Source organism: Opisthocomus hoazin, chromosome 18 (genome assembly GCF_030867145.1).
Source record: "Opisthocomus hoazin isolate bOpiHoa1 chromosome 18, bOpiHoa1.hap1, whole genome shotgun sequence".
NCBI lineage: Eukaryota > Metazoa > Chordata > Aves > Opisthocomiformes > Opisthocomidae > Opisthocomus > Opisthocomus hoazin.
Window position 1 is genome coordinate 10,872,259 of NC_134431.1, and position 18,649 is coordinate 10,890,907.

Sequence of the window (18,649 nt, forward strand, 5' to 3'; positions counted from 1 at the left end):
CATATATTACTACAGCTCTGGAGAAAACAAGCTAGGCTGGGCAGACACACAAATTACGTCTGGACTGGAGATCTTACCAGAAGATGCAGTGTATGTTCTCATTCAAAGCCTTCCCCTATGAAGCACATAATCCTTAGACTTGTGCTTTCGCTCTTGAAGAACCAATGTTCAAGCAGTTTTGAGACACTTCACACTGCTACGTACTTGTTTTGGACTTCTGATGTTTGTTTGCAAGCAGCTGGGATGCCTGCACTGATTTTCTAAAGTTATTTAAATTCTTCTTTATTTGTTAACAAATTATGTTGGTTGCACAACACATTGGCATGTGAACACTTCAGAAAAAGGGAGGGGCACAACTCAGCCTCAGAGGAATTAGGAACAACATCCAATGACTTCAGCAGAGTTACACAAAGGATAGCTCTACTGTTTCAGTGGGAGTTGTGGTTAATTAAAGTAGTACTTCCCGTCAGCTTTCTGCATGCAGGACTCTCTTCAAAGGTGGCACTACCTTCAAGATCACTGTGTGGGCTTCCATTTCAGACAATGAATAACAAAAGCCTAGTGACAGATTTTCATAAAGTCTGGGCATACACTGTCGTACTAAAAGCATGAAAAAAATGCGCACAGTAATGTGCAGTTATATATATCTATACAATAAATATACAGTGATGCTGAAGCTGTGATGTTACTGATGGAATTAAACCAATGCATTTTTAGGCGTGATCCACCCATTTTAACTGCACTTTGGTTTTACCTTCCATTGTAAAAAACAGTTACCTCCAAAACTTTAGAAAAGCCTGTGAACTTTCTGCATAGATCAAGTATTAGCCACATTTTCATGTACAGTTACCCAGTATGTACACTCTACTGTAATAATTGCTCAAACAGCTGCATATGCACTTGGAATACCTCTGTCTGTCAAATCTTTTTTGAAAACTCTGGGCCTACTATTTTAATTTTACAGATCTTGTAAAACAAAATCCTTCCTTATAATCCGGAGAAACCTTGTAAACTCTTTTTGTAAAATTTCAATTACATAATGTAAAAATAGCAGATATTCAGCGCATAGATAAACTGAAGGTTATTTACATTCTATTTTGTCTGCACTAGTAGAAATACAAAGCTATTCATGATAACCCTAAAGCAGTAAACACTAAGAATTTAAAGCACACTGCTGTCTTTGAATTGCCTCCCTGTTTATTTATCTGTTGAGTCCCAGTACTGGAGAATGATTTTTACCTCTTCAAGTCTGTGGCAATTTAAATAATAAAACAGAGGTTATGTAAGTGCAGAGAATTATGGAAAAAATTAAGTGCAAAGTACATATTTTTAAAATGCACTTGAATAACTCAAATGCAGCTGAACTGACATTATTCAGACTTTCCAGTCTTATTCAGTATTGGACTGAAACCAAGCACAAGAAATTTCAGGCCCAAAGGATGTTTTTAAGAAAATTATAAGTACCTATATTTCTAGTTTACAATGTCTGTCTGGGAAAGCTCTACCACCTAAAGAAAGACTAACCTATCTTCTCATGCGATCAGACAAAAGGGATATGAACTAATTCAGGGGACGTTTGGATCAGCTTGCAAACCTAAGGACTGATTCGGCCCTAAAGAGCACCCAAACCAGAAACCTGGATTCAAGTATCTGTGGTCTTCTGGTGAAATATGGATGCAGATTCAGATCCAAATTTTACACTGAAAGTTCATTGCTAACCTGTGCAGACACAAGCTCTAGGCCCAGCTCTGCATTCCTTCCACACCCAGAATTGGAGTTCTGCCTGAATAAAGAATGCAAGAGAGAAATGAATTTCTTATCTTTACTACAGATCTTGTTTGGTGATGTACATGCCTGTGAACCTGCCAAAACTCAAACATGTGGCATGGTATGCAATCTAATTCCAAAACTGATAGATTTCAAAAGATTGCTCTTGTAGGACACTTAAAATAAGGTCAAACCATTTTCATAAGCATAAGTAACCATTCCTAAATCTATAATACCTGGATATATTCTAATACTTCTGTTATAAACAATTTTTATCACTGGAAAAGCAAAGATCCCAAATTTTTATAAAAAAATAGTAACAAAGAATCAATATGAATAAAATCTACATTTCCAAACTGCGGGGCATTTAAAAGTATGTCTATATGAAAAAAGATATAAAAAAGTAAATTTCATAGAGGGAAAACAGTAAACAAACAAACAATAAAAGAAGGCTTCTTGGCATAATATTGTATGTCCAGTATTCTCCAAAATCACAGGGTAGCATTAGGCATACAGATGCATATGGCAAAATTTTTCCATTGCTCCAAAGAGACACAAACTTCACCTTGGCTTTTGATAGGATAAATGCAGTTATGTTTCCGTCAGCTACCCAGCCAGCAGTATTTCAAAATTTGCAGGGAGGAAGACCTTCCAAATGCATGAATGACAAAGAACTGTGGAAACAAGTCTCTTCATGTGTGGATCTTGGCTTTTTTTAAAATTTTCCCAGATTTTTTGGTCAAGTTTATACAAGAAATGCCCACTAATGTTAGTTACAGATGCCGCATTTTACGATATGTCTATGGGAAAATTGAAATCCTGGGGCAGACGCAACTCTACTAGCATTTTAAAAATTTAAATTAACTTGGTCAAAAATCAGCATAAATTCTACAAGAAAAAGCTCTTTTTGCAAATACTAGATGTACTCATATCTTGAGAGTTTCTGACACAATTACTACATGCACCAACCTGTTCTGCTGTAGCTGTGGCCTTCCTGGATGTTTTCTCATTATTCTACCCCAGACAATATGCAAAACTGTAGGACAAAGATGCCCTTCTGCAGTCAAAAAAGTGACAAGGGGATATTAAGGTAATTCACATTGCATTTTGTTCAGACAAATATTTTTGTAATAGTGGAGAAAATTATATGTTGAATAGAGTATCCTGTGGTAACTATTCTGAGAAAAAGAAATGCTAGCCAAAATCAAGGGCTTTGGCTGCTTTAAAGCTTCCTAGTCAAGATCAAATCAAAATATTTCCTATATACATTTTCTCCTTTCATCGGCATGTCAGTTGTAGTAAGTAATAATGTACTATTAATTCTCAGCATCAAAATCTGGGATCATTTTATATAGTCAAATGTTTCCTTACTTTCACAGAAACAACTATTACCGGAAATGTTTTCCAAAGCGTGTTGCAAGTGGAGCGAAGTAAATCAGCTAGCACATTACACACTTTTCAAGGAAAAAGTTTCTAAAAATGAGTCAGGATTTAATAAAAAATGTCTCTGAGGTATGTAACCATGCCCATAATAGAATATTTTTCAATTTTCAACCCTATATAAAGAATTTTAAAACATTAGCGGATGTATGAAACAAAAAAAAAAAGCAAAATTCTCCCTTATTCTCTGCTGTGCACACATATAACACACATAGAAACCAATGAGAGGTTCTAAAACATGAATACTGCTTTTACATTTTCCGCTAGAAAGACAATTTGCTTCTCCCTTTAAATTGTTTCTGTGGCAACACATCTGGTGCTATAATTCTGGGCCAGAACATTAACTATCCTGAAAGAAGAAAGTTATGTTGTTGTTCTGGTCTGCAGGAACGTGAAGCAGAGAGAGATCTGCAAATACATGCAATCAGATAATCCTTTTCACCTTCATAGGCACACACAATATTAGCTACCACTATTTATGCACAGCTTAAAATTACAAGCTTAAATATGTTTCTACAGCAGTTAGAGAAAACTCTTGTGGTGAGCACACATTCTATAAGCCAGGTTTTTTTAAACCAAATGACAAGAGTTTCGTTACCACTGTTCCTACTACAAGAAGTGAGGAAAGTATTCAGCTAAGAGGAACGAGGTTCATTCCCTAATCATAGATATAACTCCCCCTACATACCGGAGAAAGATTAATATTGATTTCTTGTCAATCATCTCCCCAGTACTATGTAAACATTACTGTATTATCACCATTTTACAGATGAGATATGTCAGGAGCACATAAGGCCCAAATGTCTGAAGTGTCTGTTAAATTCAGACGCCCCTATTATTAGTTACCCGTACCGAAACATGCAGCCCTTGGCTCTCTAAGCTGTTAAGGACCAATAGATTTTACTGGCCTTACTTTAAATGATAGGAACCTATTGACGCTTAGCTAAGTCTTGGACATCCCAGCTTCAGCATGCCTGTATTCTCAGAATTTGTGGTCTGAACAAATTAGTTGTAGAGAAAGGAAAGAAAAACAAGAACAAAAGCTTGCAGTCCCAATTTAGTTTGCTAAATCAACAAGTGAACAGTTTTTTTAATCACTGATAATCCTGACAAGTCAGTCTGAAATCTTTAAGTCATACTATATAACTATAATTCAAAGAAAGTTATCGTAGGTATTTCACAGTGCAACTGAGATTGACATCTCAAGATATAAACTCTACCGTCAATCTTAATTCATGATACAAGAGCTAGAGCAATTTTCAAGGGCTACTGCATTCACTTCACTCAGCCTGGAATAGCAAGAGTTAAAAAAATAATGGCAGTGGATTTTTGCTACTCCATCAAGCAGATCAGGGATGAATTAATGGAAAGAACATATCTGATGAATAACAAAATATCACTGACACAGTTACTTTTCCAATAATAATTGTGTTTTAAGTTCCCCATGAAACAAATTTTATTATTTAATTTGAAACAGCTAAATTCAACTCTAGATCAGTTACATATAAATCAGTTTGCTAACTACACTTACAGTGTACTTTTCTGTATTAGTGACAAAGAAAACAAGATTGTCTTGGTGTTCTGTTCCTCTAAATTACTAATGATTAAACGCATTGATTGGTTGAAAACCATTTTTTTTCCCTAAAAAGCTGAATTGAATAAAAATTATGGTTTTCAGGCATTCTGTGTTTGAAGACATACTGGTTTAAAGCAATCTGTGCTCAGGGAGAATAAACTGGCAACAGAAATGGAAAAGTTGGAAAAAGTGGATAAAAACTGGTATTTCATAAATAAGCATGTCCCTTTCGTACTTCCAGAGGCGCCATCTTACGATCAGAATTAAACCCAGGACCCGGAGCACCTGCAGTCATTAAAGGCCAGCTGATGTCCTTCGCAAGACTTGCTGTCTGTATAATTTTGGATTGTCACCAGCCAATCGCCTTCCAAAATCTCGTTCTGGCCAATAACAGTCTGGATAATTCAACTGTCTCTGTTCCCTTTTTCTCAGCCTCTTGGCTAAGATCGAGTGTGTTTATTTAACCAATATTAAACCTACTATTTTATAGAAAATATCTCCTTTACTGCCAATCTAGCCTTTCTATTTATTTCATCCAAATGGCATAATCAACAAACCTTCTGAGACACTTCTCGCTCCCTTGCTTTATCTTGTATAACTTTCAGTACATAGAACCTCCATTTAGTCCTGGCGCACTATAACTCCACATTATCACTTCACAAACCCTCGAGAAAGAGACTCATTAAAATCATAACGTTTCCCTCCCCGTAGACTGAGTCTGGTTTCCCTTTCTAGCCATAACAGCTCTATTCCACTTCTCACGTTCTTTATGAGAATATTGTAAAGGAGTATTTGTGCAGGAATTAGCTGTGGAAGGGAGTAAAGTGATATTGGTGGACATGCCATTACAGGGTCCCAACTCCCTGCCTGGATTGCTCCTAAGGAATCCAGGGCTAGAGTGAACGTGGTAGAGCATCTGTACGGCTGCTCTTTGTCGTGACAGAAGGAAATCATCTCATTTTTATACTACCCCTTAGGGAATACCATTGCATAACTCACTGTTTGGCCTATATTTCCCCGTTCTTGGCTCCATGCTGCTAACAGAAATACCACTGATTCACTGCATTTACTGACTGACTGGAGAACTGAGCACTAGAGACAGGGACATGGGACCTGTCATCTCAGGAATGCCCTTTAATTCTTCTGAACAGTACCTAGACTCTAATTGGAGGAAAACTTTACCAAGCTAGTTGTTCACTACCATATCAGATGCACTGTATTCCATACAAGCTTCTCTCTAGACCTGGGGCATAAAGTGGGCTTGGCCTGCCATTCAATAACAGTTCCATCCCATTTTGGCAGGTTTCGTGCAGCTTTTCCTGTGCTACTACATGTGGTGCTTATGTCATCCACTCTGCAGAATTCAGAGCAGCAGCACGTAAGTGATCAACTGCATGAGAAATTAATAGAACAGAGAAGTTTCTAAATACACATGTTCCTTTAGACACCACATCTTTCTCAGATGTATCTCTCCATTCAACAAGAAATGTTGCCTCTGACACATTTTGCATTGTTTACTACCCTTACAAATGATCTCCCTCTGCTTTTTTTTAAATTAAGGTCTTTCCAAAAAGAACATGTAATGCCCCTCATTAATACGTGCAGCTCCCATTTTACAGCTGTGAAAACACAGGTAGAGACGGGTTAAAGCTCGATCCCGACAGAGGAAATGACTGAATCAGGAGTTTTGAGTAACGGTGCTGTACTCTGACTCTGGTTCAGTACTCTAGAAATGGCTCAAGAAATATGCAACCTTATTTTTCAAATTCCTTCAAGTTCCTTTGGTTGATGAACAACTCGATTTCCACATGGCCCAACTTATTTAAAACATTTTTTAGAAGGGGAAATTAAACTCTGTCTGAAGCAAAACGTAACCGGGCTGTGACCCAAAACCTCAATTCGTATTTATGAGCAAATAAAATGCAAACTCTGCACAGACAAAAAGAGTTAACTCAAACGCAACCAGCCTACACCACGACACCTCCAAAACGCAAACCCTGCGGGGTGGCATAAACATCGTCCGGCTCCTCTCACTCTTCCACCTGCTCCAGCCAGGCGTTCGCCTCCCAGGTGGACTTTCCCGGCCTGATCGCTCACCCCGTGACACACAGCCACCGCACCTCCTCGCGCGGCTGCAGCCCCCGCAGGAATCGCAGCGTCCGCCGCAGCGTGCCGCTCCCGCACGGCTGCAGACTCCTGCGGAGCCCCCCCGCCGCGGGTGACACGCACCCCCTCCACAGGCGCCGCACCCCCGGTGCCCCGCGGCTCCCACCTACCGACGCGGTGCCGCTGCCTCCCGCCACCCCGCCGGCCGCCCGCAGCCGCCCCGCGCCCCCGCCCCGTGCCTCCCGCCGCCGGGCAGGGCGGGGATCGCGGCAGCGGGGCCGGACACCGCCCCCGCCCGCCCGGAGCCGCAGCCGGCGCCCCGCGCTCCCCCAGGGCAGTCCCCGGCGGGGCCCGGCCAGGTGCTCCCTACCTGCCCTCCCGGCGGCGGGGCGCGCAGCGCGGAGGCTGGCGGGGAGGCTGGGCCCGCCGGGACGGCCCCGATAGCCGCCGCTTATCGCCGCCGCCTGTCACCCAGCCGCGCTCCGCTTCCAAGAAGCCGCGGCTCCGCAGCGCCTGTTTGCTGCTGGACGCCGATCGCCGCGTCCCGCTGGCTGCCGCCCGCCCGCCCTCCCTCCTTCCCTCCCTCCCTCCCTCCCTCCGACCCCCCTCATCCTGGCAGAGGGGCCGGGAGCGCAGCGCGGCTCCAGCACTCGCCGAGCCTGCGGTCACGGCCCGGACCCTCCGCCGTTACCCGGAGCGTCCCAAGCGCCCCCTCGCTCGCTCCCGCCGGGCCGGGCCGGGCCGGGCCCGCCGCGCCGCAGGGCTGCCACAGACCGCCCGCCCCTGCCCCGCTGACTCCTCCGTGCCCCCGCTCCCCCAGCTCTTACCCCTTCAGCCCTTCGCGGGCATCTTCCCCCATGCCCCGGCTCCCTGCCTCCCCACCGTCCCCGGGCACTGCTCACGTCTCCTCCCCGCTTACCCCGCGCTCTGTCCTTTTTCAGACTCCCTCCTCTCGCAACCCTCAGTCTTTCCCTAATCATCATCTTTCTTTCTATTATTGCCTCCTCCCTTTCTCAGTCCTACCCTCCCATAGGTTTTCTGTTATTGAAGATGTGTAATTAGCTGTGTCTTTGATTCTTTGTTAACCAAAGCCCGCTCCGCGCCCTTTCTGCTGCACCCACTACTGACCTCCTTGTTGCTTCTGCAGGCAGGTGCTGTTCCTCGAGAAGGAGCTCCCTTCTGCTAGCCTTCTAGACACCTTCCAGATAATCCTGGCAAAAAGATGTGAAATTGTGATGTAGAAAGCAGGCTGAAATCCCCCCCCGGTTCCTTGCCTCACCACACGAACCCACACAATCCCACCTCTTTCCCTTCGAACCATGCCTTGCCAGGCCTTTCGTAAACACCAACACGCGACTGTGTTCCTGCCGTGGGCACAGCACCTTGGATTACGGAATTTCTCACCCCTCTTCCATTTTCCCCTAAGTTTTTCAGCACCATTTCCCCGTCAGGTCGGCAGGCTGACTGACTGACAGCACAGGAAGCTCGACACTCCCCATGAGGAAAATGAGCTGACTGGTCAGAATTTGGACATGCTCTGACGACAACTTTATTACTAATAGTGTTTGCTCCCCTTTTGACCATATTCAGCAACATTTAGGATGCATAACAGACTCTTCCGTCCCTGTTTCAGGAGGATAAAACACAAACTAAAGTTCTCAAATAATGACCAGAGATCCTGTGTAAGAACCTGACAGGGCTGAGTTATTGTTTTCTTCTACAGTACTTTATGAAGTTGATTAGGATTTGTATTTTTCTGTGTGCACGCTTAAATGAAAGTCTTGAAAGAGGCAAGGGAAGATCTCTTGCACAGCTGAATATGTTTTTAAGAAGATGCGTGAGGGAATTGACACACATGAAAGTGAGAGCAGTAAGAGACAAAACCAGATGGGCTGATGGAGTTGGCTGAGCAAATAACTCCAGCACTCTGGGTTTTATATATGTTAGAAAGAACGGTGTTGAGATGCAAGTAAATTGAGTTTCATGTTGGATCTTGAAACTGATTGGGGCGTGGAGCGCTGAAAAAGGCCATGGTGATATATACACCACAGAAAAGACTACGATCAGAGCTGGTGTACCTAGCAAGACAAAGCAAGGAGACGCAAATACCTGGACTTGCACAGGTAAGTACACGATATATTCTAATAATTGTAACTCTACTAACTGTTCTCTTCATTTTTCTAGTATTTTGGGGTTTGATGATCAATCACACTGATGGCTTGAAACCGTCCCCCCCCTGTTGTGTTCCCCCTCCTCCCCCCGCATATAACTGCAGCAGTTCACCGTGCAGCCAGCTACATGTCCTGCTCCTCTGCTCATGATTCCAATTTTTAAGACAGTCAGCAAAGTTGGATGTGTGCTCCGGCCTCAGACCCACCAGTGCGAATGGTATCAGACCAACTCATGCAGCTACAGGACTTTATTCAAACGTTGACTGTGCACTGCAGCAGTTTGAGTACGGACTCGTCTTCACGTGCCAGCCCCTGAGCAGGGGGGAGCACACAGGGGCTATTTTAAATCAACTTAACTGGATTTGCAGGAGGATGTTTGTCAGAACACCAAGTTTCTGCAGGAGCCCTACGCAACCAGTTGACCAAGAAACCTTTACTGTTACTGTCATTTCCGCCTAAACATGAGACTTGTAATAAATTTCACAGACCAGACCCTCAGCTAATGCAAATCACCAAGGTCCCACCACTCCTGGTGCGGAGTGGTGCAGATGTCCCTATTTACTTCAGCTGAGGATTGGCTTTACATGTTTTTATTTCAGTTTATTTTTTATGATCTTCATTTGCTGTGTTTTCATCTGCTGTGTCTTCATCTGCTGTGTTTATGTGGCTGGTGCTTGGTTTTCATTATTTTTAACTGCATTTCAGATTATTTGCTCTATGGTTTTGTTCACATTCTCCTTTTCCACGAAATTCTAACAAAACACTTGGCTACAGATTTTCCAAATTGAATACTGATGTTTAGTGCAGCTAATTATGTAGCAGAGTTCAAAGCAAGTTCTATAATGTAACAATTTACATATTCTTGAAAACAATGGACACAAACATACAAAATATTGTTACAAGCTAGATCCATAGTCTTCTGGAATTTCCTTTAAAAATACATATGTTTAGTATTCTCACGCATATGAAAAGCAGTAAATACTCCATTGCTGGCACTGCTATAATATTTACAATGAAAAAATAAAACACACTCTGATGTCTCTTAGACCTAAAGGGACATTAAAAATTGCTGGTACATTTCCTCCAAGGATCTCCAAACACTTCGCAAAAGCACTTCACAAATTCAGACACTCAACATCTACCAATTAGTATGCCAGTGATATACAAAGATCATTTTACAATTAAATATTCAGGCTGGTTGCAATAACATTACACATTTAGTGTTTCCGCCTCACCAGTGCTCTGGCATAATCAGATTAGTGATAATTTTATTGTTTAAGTACTGAATTAAGTCATTTTTGTTTGTTTTCTAAACCAATTGAACTACAGACAGCAAACTCTGTGAGCAGATCAGGCTTCTCAGAAAGATCCAGACAAAACTGACTTTTAGAAAGGCTGCTATAAACCATAACTGTTTATAATAGCAATATCTAATAACTCAGTAGTTAGGCCTATTTATATGATCCTTTACACCAGGCTGACTCGGAGAAAACAACCATTTTTCTTGCTGCTCTTAATGCAAGCAGTATGTATTATTGCAAGCCTGGTGAAAAGATGACCTTCCCTTGGTTGAGGAGAACTATGTGAGAGATCATTTAAGCAATCTGGACACTCCCAGATCCATGGGCCCTGATGGAACCCACCCATGAGTGCTGAGGGAGCTGACAAATGTCATTGCTGAGCCACTCTCCATCATCTTTGAAAGGTCCTGGATGACAGGAGAAGTGCCCAAGGACCAGAGAATATCCATTGTCATTCCAGTCTTCAAAAAGGGAAAGGAGGAGGACCCAGGGAACTACAGGCTGGTCAGCCTCACCTCCATCCCTGGAAAGACAATGTTGCAGCTCATTCTGGAGGTCATCATCAAGCAAATGGAGGAAAAGAAGGTTATCAGGAGTAGTCAGCATGGATTCACCAAGGGGAAATCACGCTTGACAAATCTGATAGCTTTCTATGATGACATGACTGGCTGGGTAGATGAAGGGAGAGCAGTGGATGTTGTCTACCTCGACTTCAGCAAGGCTTTCGACACTGTCTCCCATAACATCCTCATAGGCAAGCTCAGGAAGTGTGGGCTAGATGAGTGGACAACAGATTTGTTTGCTGATGACACAAAGCTGGGAGGAGTGGCAGATACACCAGAAGGCTGTGCTGCCATTCAGCGAAACCTGGACAGGCTGGAGAGTTGGGTGCACAAGAACCTGATGAAATTCAACAAGGGCAAGTGCAGGGTCCTGCACCTGGGAAGGAACAACCCCATGCATCACTACAGGCTTGGAGCGGACCTGCTGGAGAGCAGCTCTGTGGAGAGGGACCTGGGAGTGCTGGTGGACGAGGAGCTGACCATGAGCCAGCAGCGTGCCCTGGCTGCCAAGAAGGCCAATGGGATCCTGGGGTTCATTAAGAAGAGTGTGGCCAGCAGGTCGAGGGAGGTTCTCCTCCTCCTCTACTCTGCCCGAGTGAGGCCCCATCTGGAGTATTGTGTCCAGTTCTGGGCTCCCCAGTTCAAGAAAGACGAGGAGCTACTGGAGAGTCCAGCGGAGGGCGACAAAGACAATTAGGGGCCTGGAGCATCTCTCCAATGAGGAAAGGCTGAGGGAGCTGGGCTTGTTTAGCCTGAAGAAGAGAAGGTTGAGAAGGAACCTTAGAAATGCCTATAAATATCTTAAGGGTGGGTGTCAGGAGGATGGGGCTAGACTCTTTTCAGTGGCGCCCAGCGACAGGACAAGGGGCAATGGGCACAAACTGAAGCATAGGAAGTTCCAGCTGAACATGAGGAAGAACTTCTTCACTCCGAGGGTGACGGAGCACTGGAACAGGTTGCCGAGAGAGGCTGTGGAGTCTCCTTCTCTGGAGATATTCAAAACCTGCCTGGACGAGGTCGTGTGCAACCTGCTGTAGGTGACCCTGCTTCAGCAGGGGGGGTGGACTAGATGACCCACAGAGGTCCCTTCCAACCCTGAATATTCTGTGATTCTGTGTATGCAAAGATTCATTTGTGTCTCCACCCCATGCTTTTTTATTTTGTATTCTTTTAATTTTAGAATGCTATTAAATGTTAATAAATATGAAGTAATCTGCATAGAAGTAGATTATCTATCAGTCTATCAATATATTGGCTGGGCACTTTCATTACTGTAACACAATAAACTTCAGACCGTGTTATAACAAACCATCCCCACATAAAGAGGATTTCCTCAGAGTTTCTGAGGGTGTGTTATACTAAGATTAAACTGCAATTACACACATTCAGAATTCTAAGCACTTAATTATTTTTGCTTCTTTGTGCATCTATCTGCATTGGAGTTTACAGTTCACGGTATTATAATTCAGGAGGGAAACTAAGATATGAACCAACAGAAGCAAAGAGTATCTTCTAAAAGCTGAACACAACTGGGACAGTGGCTGAACTTACATGGATTCAGTATTTCCAAATGTGACATACATGGAAAAATTGAATTGCTTTTCTACTCCCCTTGGCGTGTACTTTTCTATTTTTACTTATTACCATTGCATCAGTACTATTTGGTTAATAAACAGTGACAGTTCTACTATGTTAGTGTATAAACGTCTGCGTGTTTAAACTCTGTAGTTTCACAGTGGGTTTCACTTGTTTGTGTGCATGTGCATAAAAATACCAAGGAGAAAAAAGACTATGTCAATTTGAATTGTTTAAATAGAATAATTGTTTTATATTTTCCCAAAATGTTGCTAACTTCATCTTACGATTTCAACAATAAATCAATGAAATATTAAACAATTACAGGATCAATTTTATACATAAATTACAAATACACATAAGGTTATGGGAGTAATTATTGTACTAGAAACATTTGGTACAGACATGGCCAATATTACAACTAATAGCTAAACATGACATTTACCTCTAGTCATAATAATTACCCAAGTAACCAAGACATGGCTAGCTGTCATGCTGACAGTGCCACAGGAGTGAGCTCACCCCAGGAAAGCTCCTCTGCCGCTAGCGACGGGCACAGTGCCCTGGGCTGGGCTCCCCACCCTGCAGCAGCAGCCAGGATGGAGAGGAAGGACTGCAAGTACTCAGGCAACGTCACGCAAGCCTCCCACGCGTGATCTGAAAAGGCAATCCCCACTAGAGTCTGTTCTCAACTGCCTACCCCACCTTCTGCATGTACATAATCCAGTCCAAACTGCATTACATCATAGGCGTCACAGGCACTTCCAGTGCTTTTTTTTTTTGAGCACGTGTTAGCAATCTTGGATGACTCACAAATTATCCAGTAATAGTTCATAATAAGTAATAATGAATTATTTTATAAAGCGCTATCATTATTTTTGCAACTGGATGCAGGTATCATTTGCGAAATGAATTTTCTCATAGTCAGACAAGTAACAGAACCATAACGGGTCCTGCGATTATTTCCTTTTCTCCGAACATTTCTATCGTAGCAGTTTGACTTGGCAGTAGGGCCAGCTTGGAAGACACAAATTTGTTCCTAGCAGTTCTGAAAGCAGGCAGACACCGAAAAGCATGCAAGCTCAGGAAAAGGGAGTTAAATGCAAGACTTCTGAAGGAGTGCCTGCGAAAGTATAGGGAAGGAGGGACTTGCTTACAAGAGTGATACACAAACTCACTAAGTGATGTCAAAACAACACACTGACAAGTGATACAGAGTGTTTAAACATCACACCCTGGAGGACAAGAGGACATAAAGACAACAAGGTCCAATCCAGCTGTGAAGCAAGGTACTGTGTAACAGGAGCTAGATGCTCATAAAAGATTAAACTGTTAGTATCCATAGTAGCTTGTTGACTTTAAAGCTCAAATGTTTTCCTTGATAGGAAATAACTTTATAACAACTGACAGAGTCTAATAATTTGCTTCATAAGCATACTGTGCATTGTCACAAATAATTTTAAAATCTATCAACAACCATTCTGCATGAAAACATTCCTTTGTAGTAAAAGGCACGAGTACTCATTATTCAGCAGATGACACTTCAAGCATTACTTATTCTAGGTTACAGTCGCTAGCAGAGGGCACTGTTTTACTCACAAATAGCAATAACATGCTTTCCAGACAAGCTTAAAAGCAAAGTCTTTATTCCAAAAGGTTTATTAGGTGGAGCTGTTTATCTAATTCCCCAAGAGTAAGACAAAAATAAAATTCTAATCTGTACCAAATGAAGTTTAAAATGTATTTTGGAGCAATTATTCCTTTGATATTTCATAATTTATCCAAATTCTTGATCAGGAATACTCAGTGAGTACTGGAAAGACAAATAACTAATGTTCACAAATAACTTTGAGGAAAGAAACACTGAAGTGTTATCTATTGACATATACTGCTGCAGCACCAGCATGGTTTCTTTGCAACACTTTAGCCAGAAGAGTTAAATCATTAAACTCTACACACACATCCAAGTGTGAGATGTCAGCTGTGATTAGTACTACTGTGTTTAAATGAGGAAAAATTTCAAAGTAATCTGGAGTCATTGAACAGAAGTGTATTATTAGATGAATGGGAAAAAGAAGTTTCAAAATCTTTTTATTATTTTAGTTAGAAACCTCACAGAGTACAAATTAATATATTATTATTAGCTTTTTATTTGTTAGGAAAGTATTTTCAAAAAGCTTCAGAAGCTTATCACAACTAAAGCCCCTAACAAAGAAAAATCACAGAAATATTCTACAGACCATCCACTGCTGGGACAAATGGCTTACTTTCTACAAAGTACTTGGAACACATCCTCCATTAAACGTTGATGTTAGAGCTATCTGGAAGTCAGAATTCCCACTCAATGAAAAGCAAAAATTTCTGCAGAGGTAAGAAAATCTGAAATAATTCACCGGTTTCTCTTGCCTAATAAATAAATAATTCCATAGTGATACATTCTGAGGATTCCTCAGCACTGGATCCTCGAGCCTAGCAAGCACACCTATCTCAGGAGTCCTAACCAGAGCCAGCTTTCACGGTGCTCCCATGTTTGTTGCAGTTTCAATTCTGCAGCAAGAAGCTATTCTTTTTTTTTTTTTTTTTTAAATACAGAAATATTTCTCAAACCTTGCCAGGTACCTGTGCAAAAAATGCATTGATAAAATCTAGCCAGAAAAGGAGAAGCAGCCCCTAGCTGGAGAGCACTTTTGAACTACACTCATATACTTGTACCTACAGAGCAACTATACTATTGGTAGGATTGCATTGTACTGCTGTACTCTGCACAAGAAAAGCAACAAAATTCTACATCAGTACTTTGATGCCAAAAGTAATTTTATAGCTGTACAGTTAAAAACCAAAGACATTCATTACTAAGCCAACTACTGGTGTCCCCCCAGCAACAAAAAAAAAGAACCCCAAACCAAATCCCCCCCAAGCAAAACTAAAATCCACAAAATCCCACACCTGTCACAATTTCAGGATAAGAAATTCAGTTTTTATTATACAGGTGCTAATTAAATATTACTGTTATTAATAAATTAGCTAAACTGCCATGTAACGGGGTTTACTTGGCCAGCTTTGTTCTTGTGTTTGTATGGCGCTGTTGATATGGATTGTATTTCATGCAGTTAAAATATAACAAGCTACCCTTCTCAAATTCTTTCTGCCTAATGCAACATTTGTAAATTCACGTATCCTGCTCCACGATCAGGAGTATTAACAGAATGTTATGAAATGTATTTCCATGGCTTCATAAAAACCTATAAATAGTGGTCTACAACATTATTTGCATTTTTGAACATCAGATGTCTTTATGACAAAAAGATTTGTCTGTACAACAAACTTAGGACAAGGTAGAAGCAATTTGAGGTCACATGTCCCTAATATTCTGAAAATGCAGTTATCCAGGCGTATACACTGCTCTTGAAAACTCTCCTCTTTGTAGGGAAATACAACTGGTATGCAAGATTAATGCATCAAAATTGCAGAAGGTGTGAAAACGAAAGCCTGTAAGTACAGATTTTTTTTTAAAAAAGAAAGCAGAAGAATCCGTGGCATGACCTTCTTATTACCATTTTTTAAATAAAGCTTCTCTTATCCCCTTTTATTTTTCCATCAGAAAAACCCACCAACTTCTGATCAACTCCAATACAAGATCAGATTACAATCTACTGAATTTAACAATCACTCTGAGCTAGGCACTGACTGTAAATAAAGAATAGTTTATGTTAAATATAAAAACAGCATATGCCCTGAAGTATACAATAAAAGTTTAGGTGGGTCATCAGTAACAGTCATCATATGCTGGCAGGTATTTTCTATGCTTTATTCTCCGAAGTATTCTTTCAACTCCCAGAGGGGCTGTACAGAATACCATTCCACTTAAAAAGTGGGAAGGCTTGAGATGGGAAAGAAGAATTACGGTAGAATCTCATATACTCCATGGTGGACTTAGTGATCAAATTTCTACACCAAAACAAAGAAAGAAAAAAAGGCCTCCCAAAAATCTTCCCTAACAGTTCAGAGATTAGCAAACCCAACCTGTCTTTCAACCTCACAGAAGCTCAAACTGAACGTGCCATGAATAGCTTGATCACCTCTGAATCACAGGTTTTACAGAACTTGTGACTAAAATAGCTCTATAAACTTGTGTTACAACGGGCACACAAAGCCTGTCTCTGTCCCTACCTTTATCTGAAATCAAACTGTTTATCACATTCCTTCCTCATATGTCAGCTCCTTGTCACAAAAGCAAGCCAGTGATTAATACTTCTTATTAGGTTGGTTCCAGTGACTTGAAATGAATTTGCCCTGACTCCTCAAGCATGCTACCACACCCACTGCATGGCACTCCAACCATGCTAGGAATGCACAATAGAAATAATTTATCTTGGATGATACTCCATAAATCTACAGCAATAAAATTAGCTGCACGATGGCTTCAAGCACAAATCATCTTCAGGAGATTCTTCCTCCTTCTCTCTCAAAGAAAAAAGGCAAACCAATAGCTTTAATAACCTGGAGAAGGCACTGTTCTCTTCTGTCACTCGCACTCTTCTCTGTGCTTTCCTATAGCTCATTAAGCAAAGCACACTGTAGGAGACAGAACTGGGAAGTAGTCCAAACTCTTCAATTTTGTAATTACAAAGTGACAAAATAAGAGGTTTTCTCCAAGTCTTGCTCACACAGCTGTAATCTATCTTCCATTTACACCAGGATCACAGATTTTATCTAAATTTACAGAGTTGTCTATGCATCCTGTTGCAACATAAAACCAAAACTTACTAGATAAAGGATGCGGAGACTTGAATTAGCCTAGACACTGTCTGACTGCAAACTATACTTAAAAATTAACAATATCCTCTGCACTAATTACAACTTGTCTTGGCTTGAGTGATAACTGCAATTTCTTTGCCTTTGGCACAATGGGAGTAAGATCGACTGTACAGAAAACGGCAGTGACTTAAAAGTGATTCATCACTGGATATTTTTTTTTTTAAATTACTGATTACCACCTGAGACTTGAGAACTGACTAGACACTCATCTTGCCTCAGCTGCAAGGAGTTGTTTGAACTCCCTTCACAGCCGCCTGCATAACATCTACAGGTGGACGCCTCACACCTAGTTCTCTTCTATCAGGCTGATAATTAGGGAGAGACCTATACTTCAAAGGTTTGCTGACGTAACTAATCTACCTGCTTTCTTCTTGCCAATACATGTAAAATTATGTAAGTGAAAAGTTTTTTTCAGATTATAAGGTGTTTATGGTCTCTCCACTAAGCAGGTTTGTCAGTACCTCTCTCATGGTAGCTAAGCAGACCTTTATACAAAAATAATTGATCCATCTCCGAATTAAACCAATAAACCAGGTTACCTAAGAAAACTACTCTGACATGTTACCAGATTCTGCAACATTATTTGTGGTTAAAATTAAAACAAACTCCACGAACACCTTCACGCCCAGTGCGGGCATGCAGATGCATCCTGTTCAAACCTTCAGCCCGGTCTAGGCTTATTTTATGTACTGTCAACAGATACTCTAACGCTGGTGCACTTTCTGTGTTAAACCCGCAGGATCTCAAGATGCCCGAGGTGTCCTGATGCCACCCGGCTCCAGCACAGCCCGGCCTTAGGGGCTCCCGGCCCAGAGGCTGCGGAGTCGCCTCCCCAGCGCTGCGGAAGGCCGCCGAGGTGCGGGCCAGCGGCTCCCCGCGGCAAGGGGCGCGGCCGAAGGCCAGGCCGGCCCCAGCGCAGGGGGCTGAGGCACCTGAGGAGAAGGCGGGGAACCACGCTTCAGCCCCCGCAGCCCCGTGTGTACACACCGGACCCAGCTACTGCAGAGCAAAGGTTGCCGAGGCACATCCCACACGTGCGCCCTAGCGGGGGGGGGGGGGGGGGGGGGGGGGGGGGGGAACTTCCTTATCACACGACAGCCCCGCCTCCTCCTCCTCCTCCTCCGCCTCCTCCTCCTCCTCCGCCTCCTCCTTCCTCACCCGCGCCGGGCGCCCGCCTCCATCTTGGAACCCCGCCGAGCCAGGGGCAGGTGCGCGTCCCTTAGCGCCAGCCGGCCACTGCGCATGCTCGCCAGCGGCAGGTGCGTGTCCCCGCCCTCCGGCACCCGGCGCCCCTCCCTGCGGCGCAGGCGCGGTGGCGGCGCCGCGCGGTTG

At 42.6% G+C, this 18,649-nt stretch overlaps 1 protein-coding gene across 10 annotated transcripts in view; it reads right to left on the reverse strand.

Moving 5' to 3' along the window:
* Positions 1 to 18,649, reverse strand: part of RIPOR3 (RIPOR family member 3) — a 67,247-nt gene that overhangs the window by 48,103 nt on the left and 495 nt on the right. Inside the window, exons 1-2 of one of the 10 annotated variants that reach the window (XM_075438683.1) lie at positions 18,476 to 18,531; positions 8,018 to 8,100 (exon numbers count right to left, since the gene is read on the reverse strand). The gene's annotated coding sequence lies outside the window, so the exon portion shown is untranslated. Of the gene's footprint in view, positions 1 to 77; positions 96 to 6,880; positions 6,964 to 7,059; positions 7,082 to 7,259; positions 7,405 to 8,017; positions 8,101 to 8,191; positions 8,356 to 18,475; positions 18,532 to 18,649 lie in introns of those variants that run through there. The other 9 variants (XM_075438682.1, XM_075438680.1, XM_075438681.1 and 6 more) reach the window with 9 other exon arrangements.